Here is a 9,046-nt window from a genome sequence, read left to right as displayed (position 1 = left end):
GGGTGCACGTGGCGCTCACACCGGGAACCCTAGATGGAAAGATCCGGGCGCCCGGGGCTCCGCACCACTCAGCGCCAAAGATGTGCCGCTCCCGGTCCCCGCCAAAACAGAAGACTTTGACTCCAAGGAGCCGTGACTCTTGGAGACGCCAGCCTAAGTACTGAGCAGTTGGTCTCCAGGTGGCAGGTTTAAAAGGCCACCGTAGTGCCTGAAATGGGGAAGGAGAATCCAAGAATGAGATTAATCCCCACCAAGCATAGCGCCCCTCCGTTGCCGATCCGGTTCTCGTGGTCATGCCCAGAAAAGAGCGCCGGACGTTCTCTGTCTCAAGGAAACCATGATGTTTAAAGGGAATGATCCAAAGTCCCAAAAAATAATAGAGGACACCAGCAGTTGGGAGGATAGGAGCGGCAAGGCAGCAATGGACACAGAGAGCCAGAGTGTCCTTTTCTCCCTGAAGCTGAAAGGCAATGAGGAAAAAAAGGGGCAACCTGAGGAGCAACTGAGGGAGTGGGAAACAGAGCCCTTTCCCTCTGAGAGCTGAACAAGGGAGAAAGTGAAGGACAAGATCACAGAGACGTGCCTTTTCCCTCTCAAAATGCAGTCAAAGTCCATGTCCCTGTTGTGGTAGATACTGAAGATACTATCACTGTGGGAACTTGGGTACAGGTACACAGGATTCCTCAGGGTTACTTCTTACCATTGTCTGTGAAGCTACAATTATCTCAGAATAGTTATTTAAAAAGAAAGTACCATAGACCAAAAGAGTGACATGAGTGATTAAAGAAAACAAATGACTACATGGAAAAGATGGAAGTGGCAGTCTCTCCGTGTATGTGCTTACTTTACAGTTTGGGTAGCATTTGAGATGGATGCTGAACACCATACCAAGACTTTAAAGAGTTGGGAGGACTTTCCAGGTGGAAGGATCAAAGTAAACAAAAATGGAAAAGTACTCTCCTGTAGAGGAACAGTGAGTAGACCTTCTTTACTGAATAGTGTAGAGAAACTACAGTTGTCAAAATTAATTTAATCTATTATAAAGAGACTTCGGCCCCATGCAGTGGCACCCACCTGTAATCCCAGCTATTTGGAAGGCTGAGGCAGGAGGGAAACTGAGGCAGAATGGTCACAGATTTCAGGCAAGAGCCTGTCTCAGAATTTTAAAAGAAATTAAAAAGGAGGACTGGGGATGCAGTTCAGTTGTAGAACACCCCTGTGTTCAATTCCAGGACCAAAATAAATAAATGAAGGAACTTGGATGTCTGAATGGGGGTTTTTTAACTGAGTGGATATGGGGAGTCCTTGACGATTTTTAAGCTGGAGAGACCTAACATGGGCTCTCTTCACCTCTACCACCCCCACCCCCCACCGTCAAGGTGTTTCTATTCTCCAACTTGACCTACAGAATATGTAGGAAGAATTGGAAGCAGTAAAAGGGGACATAAGAGAAATGTGTGAAGTAATTTTTACAACAGCCTCTGTGGAAATAATGACAGGCTGAACCTGGAAGATGGGGAGAAAACGGAAAGAAGAAACTGTCCAGAAGGATGCATGGTAGAAGCACCTGCCTCTTGGAATAGATTCCCTCTCCAGAGATACAGCCCCAAAGTCAAGGGTTTCACCTTTTAATGGGAGCAGTGACTTTGATCACATCCTGCCATCTGAAAAAGAATGATGCCTTGGTTTTGGGATTTCATGACCCTCCTACAAGCTGCAACAAATTGAGCTGAAGGGTCAGAGCAGCCATAAGTTTCCGGGAATCTGGCTCCTTCTGGCTCATCCCCCTTGTCCTGAGAAAGCAAAGCATTGGGTAGGTTATCTCCTCCAGGCTCCAAGCAAGTACCAGGTACCCCATGGGGCATTTTACCAACCTCACAACTCCCTTATAAAATTGTAGCTGCCCTGGTATCATTTTGGAGTACTTATGATATATGTTTAAAAGTAAAGGAGTGTAGATCAAAACTCTCTGTACTATTGTTGCAATTTTTGTGGATCTAAAACTGTTAGAAAGAAAAAGCAGCAAGGGAAACAAAGTCTCCCCTATATATCATCCAAACTGCTTTGCTTTCCCTTTCAGCAATGAGAAAAAAAAATGACAACCTCCTCCTTTTCTTCAAGGACATTGTGTCATATACTCATTTAGGCTTGAAGCTAATGAGTTATTTGATAAAGGACAAAACTCCAGACCTCACAGAGATTACTCATACCTTGGGACATGGCAGAAACTCATGAGGTAGGTATTCCACAGCCATGCTTCCCCACAGGAATCTCTGGGTTTTATAGGGATTAGGGTAGAGGGAGGTGCAAGTTGGGTAGTGTGTGCTAGTGACTGGCAGATTCCAATACCGTATTGTCATGTTGCATCAAGGTTCCTTACTGCAGACAGAAACCTGCCTGCACACATGAGTGCAGCCCCTCCTTAATCATCTGAGGACCCTGGTTCAGCAGTCAGCCTCACTCCTAATGACATTCTGTTAAATGGACAAATTCCTTTGAAGCCTTGTCCTTCTTTGAAATCCAATTTCGCAAGAAGCCAAATCTGATTGGGGGTAGCCATGGAAACCACACTGAGGAGTCTTAGAGGAGGTGGAGAGAGGCAAGACAAAACGTGATAGTCAAGAGTCCTTTACTGCTCTGTCGGAAATATCAAAGAGATCTGGAGAGGTTGGCAGCAGACGAGTCCCTGCCTGGGTCCTGTTCTGTGTGGCTGGATACCATGTGGCTGTCATGGAAGAAAGCAGCCAGCTGTCAGCACACAGGCAGGGGGATGGAGCAGAATACACAAATCCCAGGTCTGTCTGCCTCCTTCCTCTCCCCCTCCCCCCAACCCCAATTCCAGCAAGATCTTAGCATCCCTTCTTAGCTGCCCACCCCTTAAAGACAAACAACAGAAGAATGACAAGGTTAAAATACAAGGCCCTCACAGATTAGAGGTCCTTGGGAGCAGAGGCCATGAAATTAATCTGAAATTCCTTGTAATTAGATAAGATAAGTGTATCTAAAGAGAGCCAGGAATGGAGTCCAACAGCACAACATGCAGAAAATGTACCACCTTGTCCACTGGGACACCTCACACACTGTCAGCAAACAGGAGATGCAGAAAATAGGGCCCATGTCGGTCTCTGGGCTGCTTGGAGATGCTTTCTACATGTTCTGATGCCAGGTGGGCACTCACTAAATATGCATCCAAGGGGTGTCCAGAGGGCTCAATCAAGAAGAAACAGAAGCATCTGGCACCCAGAATGGCATGGGGTGGGAACAACTGCAAGCAAAGCAGGAGCCGGCTGGCACTGTTCCACCCTGGGTGCAGTGGGTCTGGAGAGGAGGCTGAGGAGGGCAGGCTCTGAGGCTTTATCCTGAGCAGGTTATTGATCCCTGGATGCTGGGTCACGACATGTGGCAGAGCTCATGTCTGCCCTATGGATGTGTGCCTGCTGCATCTCAGCCTCTCGGTCCCAACCCCATCAACCGGGTTTATTGACTCTTTTATTGACAATGCTGGAGCCTAATGAGGACAAGAACTGCACACTTCATTAAGGGATGTGAAAGGAGAGATGATGCATCCAGTCAGTGCCAAGAAATGGGCTCACTGTGTCCTTTGTGAGGCCCCAGAAACTAGGCTTCATCCCATCACAGAGGCAGAGAAAATGGACATAAGATGCTAACTTAGGTGCATCACTTTGGTGTCCTTAAAATGCAGGATTTCCATGGCCTGCCAGAAGACTTGCTCTCACTAATTAGCCAACCCTTTGACTTAGCAGGGTCCTATTCTGTGTGCACTCCCATAAATGTACCTTTAATGATCTCCCCTTCTGGTTCACACTCCTAGATTCTTTGCCATAATGAACACAACAAGATAAACAGGTTCTCACATCATATAAGACAACATGCCCATAAGCAGTTTCTCCATGAAGCATAGGCTGGAAACACGTGAGGAATAATTAAAACTCAAAAGAATCTTCAAAGAGGTCAAATTCAAGATGAGGAACAGACTCTTATGCTCTGCCCGGGGTCCCCAGCCAGGAGCTTTGCTGGCATTAGAATCCTGGTGCTGGTTTAAAACTCTTGTAGAGTTGAACAATACCCAAAATAGTTAGTTATAGTTAAGGATCACTGAACCGTTCTGTAAAGTAGTCACTGTTCCCTCCAAATAGTAACCTTCCTTTCTTTGTTCTTTATCTTATCTTTCTATCATTCCCTTTATTATTTTTCCCCTATCTCCCCCAGCCCCCCTCCTTTTGGTATCATCTTTACCTATCCCTGAGACCACATTAGACATCCCCCTTGGGCACTGCTGAGCCCAGCAGAGGCCCTGAAGACCAAAGAGGTTGCTGACTCTGACATTTTCTGTCTTTGATTGGTTCTCTTGGGAATCTGAAGGGGGTGGGGGGACTCAGAATGTGTCAGCCGTAGCCAGATGAGGCTGTGCACTCTCTGAGTGAGATGTGGAGGCAGTCTATGTGCTTAATCTGCACAAGAGGCAGATGGGGCCAAGGCCAATTTTGTAGGCTGGATATTTGCAAGCATGGTAACTTTGAAAAACTAGATGAAGCTGTATCTATTGGGGGGGTGGTTAAGGAGACAGAAAGTAAATAATAGAAGAACAGCAATTTTCTGAAGTTGAATTGAGTTTCTTTGGTTTTATTTCATCCGTTATTTCAAAAGATATTTTTAAGTTAAAGCTTCCCTAAACTCCCTTCCTTTTTTTCCTGCCACACTTCTTTCTCCTTCACTTTATCACAGGTCTTTGAATTCAAGATTGGAATGGCAGAATTCAAGGTGAGAGAAGGGGCAGTTATTTAGAATCTGGTAGAAAGCTCTGACCTGCACTGAGCACTTAGACATGTGCTCACACTAAGAGAAACTGATATTATCTGACCAGAATCGTGATATTCACAAATACAAACAGAAGCCCTATGTGGAGTCAGAGATGAAATAAGAAAGGACTGATTATTTCCATGCCAGAAAGTGGGTAAAAATACCATTGCCCTAGTGAACATCCTGCAGAACAACCTTGAAGTCTTCAAAAGTATTCTTTCCTTGACTTCAGAATTGTGTCAGTGTCCCTTTTATTTTGTTGTGTTTTCTTTCTAAATATCTATTCTTACAAGTCCTTGGGCTTTCCTAGAAATATTTTCTGCCAGTGTAAACTTCCCTCTCTTTCTTATACAAGACAGCACTCCTAGTGTGTATTGTCTTGCTTTTCAGATTTCACCTTTACTTCTCTTCTCTTTCTCTCATTCCTCCACCAGCACTCATGATCCCACCCTCTTCCACTACCTTCTAGATCTTCAGTCTCACGTTCTCTCTCATCTTCAGTCATCCTAGTCTCCTTTATCCTAAAAGAACAAAATGAAAACTATTCCATCTACCCCATGACCTTCTCCAACTCTCATCTTTTCTTCTCTTTCCTGTCGCCATCAACTTCCTCCACCAAAGCTCTCGTTCCCTCCTTCTCAGTCCAATAGCCCTGCCTACCAGCCATCACGCCACTGAGTGACTTCAGAGCATCTACAACCTTCTCATCTCTCTTCTCAGTCTTCACCAAGCCCCTTTCTGCAGCATTGGATGCTACTGGCCCCTGCTTTTGCTGTAAGCATCCAGCCTCCTGAGCACCACCCTATCCTGGTCTTCTTCACAATCTTCTTATTTCCTTGCCTCTTTCTTTGATTCTTTTCCTTTCAACTTTTAGTCATGGGTATTTGACAGAGTTTTATATTTTTCTTCCTCCTCTCCGTCTCCTTTCATTTCTGTCTCTGTCTCTGTGTTCCTCCTCCAGCACTACAACTGCCTTTTCTAATTTGTACCTCTGCCCCACAATCCTACCTGGACATCTGAGCTATTTTGTTGCTAACTCTACTTTTAATTCTTGAAATAGCAACAAAGATCCAGATTTCCTCCCTGCCCTATCTATTCTAGAACATGACTGGTATTCTCCAACCTCCTGGGGAAAACACTGATCCAGAAAACATAATATTAACTCCTTTTTTTCACTCATTGTGGCAGAAACCAAGTTTCCACTGTCAATACAGAACCTGAAAAGAACCCATCAGAAAACAGATTATGCCCAGGAGTCAGTAGCCTCCTTAGTCTGGAGGGCTGCCTGCAGGACTAAGCACTACAAAAAGGTAGAGGGGGTAGGGGGAGACTGACAAGGAAGGATGGTAGCTCAAGGATAAAGCTCATGAGAAAGGAAAAAAAAAGAGAGTGAGAAGTCAGAAGATAAATGATGAAATGGACAAAAGAAAGAAAACATAAAACAGGTGCAGTGATGCACACATGTAATCCCAGTGGTTTAAGAGGTTGAGGCAGGAGGATCATGAGTTCAAACCCAGACTCAGCAACTTAGTGAGGTTCTAAGCAACCTAGGGAGAGCCTGTCTCTGAACAAAATATAAAAGAAGTAGGGATGTGGCTCAGTGGTTAAGCACCCCTGAGTTCAATCCCCAGTAACCCCCCCAAAAAAAAGAAAGAAAGAAAAAATAAGAGCTCCTCATATTTTAGAGAATTAGAAATGAAATCAAATAGATCCACTTTATTTCCTGAGTTGTAACTTCAAGATATACCATGTTGCATCCCCAAGGACATTGAGAAGCTTCAGGGAGTGACTGTAAATTCCTAAAGAAAAGTGTCTTGTGAGGATTAAAGCCATTCTGATCTGCTGCTGTACTTTTTAGCATACACACAATCAACACAATGACATGTCTTATTGAGTAATATGTAATATTCCGCATCATGAGACTATTGATGCAGAATTTCCTTTTTCAGAGCTCAATATTCCAATCAAAGCCTGTTGCATCACGTCATTGAGGCCATCTACTTAATGACAAGTTGTAAGATGCATATTGCAGAATGTTCGTGTTCATTTTATGCTCACAGTGCTTAAAATCTCCTCTAAACAGCTTCTGCTTCCGGCCTATTAAGGTGCCTGTGTTATCTACACTCCATTCAATGGTGTGGAAATAATTGTCTTGAGACGAAAGAAAAAAATTGATGGTCACAAGCCGAGTCAGCACTTGTGTTCTTTTCTTACTCTCTTGAATCAGGTGTTATTTACTTCTTCCAACACCTGGGACTCCTGATAAGTCACTCCCCTGGTAGCTTTTTCCAGGACAGTGCTATGGGGTCTTTGGAAGAAGTAGGAATCCTTCATAAACCATATTGTTATCAGCACAATTCACACTGCTACCAGATGTGCAAAAATGAAACCACCAAGGGCATTCAGGCAAAGGGGGCTTCCCTGGCTCCATCTGGCCCCTCTGACGAGTACTTATAAATTGGAGAAGGTAACAGAGAGAAAAAGAGCTCCACTTAACACAGTGAGAGAAGATGCCTGTATTCCAACAAAGTTGGGGTCCTTTTCAGGTTCCCCTCACCTGCTACCCAATATCTCAGTCACTGGACCTCCTCCCTACAAACCTGGTTCTACTAAAAAGGTCCATCTGTCAGACACAAGTGTCCCCTTTTCTTCATCTCTTCCTTCTTCCTCTTATCTCTGGGATGAAGCACCAGGGCACAGGCTGGTGGAGGAAAGCAATTGCCCGATTTTGCCTTTAAATATCAACCACACACACAGACAACACCCTGGCAGCCTGAGAGGTTTCCATGGTGACAGAATGCAGGCCATGACCTCTGTAAATGTAATCAGAGCACTGGGATTGGTGTGTGAGACAGGTTTAATTTCTCCTCCGGTGGAAGCTCTGTGGTCCAGGCCATATATAGGCTTCATACGTTGACAGACAACCTGTTATCTTCGGCCAGGGCAGCTCTGCATATGGCAATTTCCTCTGCCCCAGAGATGCTTCCTCCATCGTCTGAGCAGGCTACAGGGTGTAAAAAGTCGCTAGGGACTGAAACAGTACTCACATCAATGCCTGGCATCCCAGAGGTGATGCCAGCATCCTCCAGAGGTGAGACTGTCCCTTAAGTGAGAAGCAATCAGTCATTGCAGGAGAGTCACACCAAAGACTTAAAATATTGGCCAAGGTTTTCATCTCTGCTACTAATGGTGTGACCTTGGGCAGGTCAATTAACTTTCAACTTTCAAGTGCCAGGGAAGGGAAAGCTGCAGGCTTCCAAAGACCCAGGAGAAGATGAGACCCAAGTATGCTTAATGGAGGGATTCTGCTGCCTCTGGTGGAGTCTTTTGTCAGCTTCATGCAGTACTACTGCCAACAGAGTATGGGCATGGCCATTGGAGGACCTCAGCAGGGTTTCCTTACTTCTATCCTGATTTTGAAATAAAACCCAGATACAATTTACTCTACACTGGCCCAAAGTAGGAGACCACAGTTCTGCACTAAACTGATGGGAAACAGAGGCTCAGACACCAATGCTGCAGCATCAAAGGAGAACCCCATGGTCTGTTTCCTTAAACTCCACTCAGCCTTAGTGAAGAGCTCCTCTGGCTACTTAGGTGCTGGCATCTTCCAATTTCATTTCTGCTTCACATAAGGGGCTGGCAAACTTCAGTTACCAGACATCCTGTTTCTCTGAGTTTTTCACTGTTCTTGTAAAGCACTCTGACAAAAAGAAAGTCTGGACTAAGAAGAGATTCACAGGGCTGGATGACAAATTTTTCTTCCCAGAGGGAGCTGGTCCATAATAGAAATCCCGTGACCTGCCTGGCATGGTGGTGTACACTTGTAATCCTAGTGACACTGGAGGCTGAGGCAGGAGGATCACAAGTTCAAGGCCAGTCTCAGCAACTTAGCAAGGCCTAACTCAGAGAGACCTTGTCTCAAAATAAAAAATAAAAACGTCTGGGTATGTGGCTTAGTGATTAAGCACCTCTGGGTTCAACCCACAGTACCAAAAACAGAAAGAAAAAAAGAAATCCCATCACCTATAGGGAAAATCCCAAGGCCCAACCTAGAGAAGTGATGTGCCTGGGTTGTACAGCAAATTAACAGAACCACAAGGGTGTCAAAGCCCCACTCAACTTAGTTGAGTACTAATTTGCCTCCTGAGTTCTTTGAACTTCAAAATGAAATAGGAGAGAAGGGGGCAGGAGCGGGGAAGAATTCAAAAGTGGTTGTTGAACA

This window comes from Marmota marmota, unplaced genomic scaffold, assembly GCF_001458135.2.
Source record: "Marmota marmota marmota unplaced genomic scaffold, marMar, whole genome shotgun sequence".
NCBI lineage: Eukaryota > Metazoa > Chordata > Mammalia > Rodentia > Sciuridae > Marmota > Marmota marmota.
Note: the sequence above shows the minus strand (reverse complement) of the source record.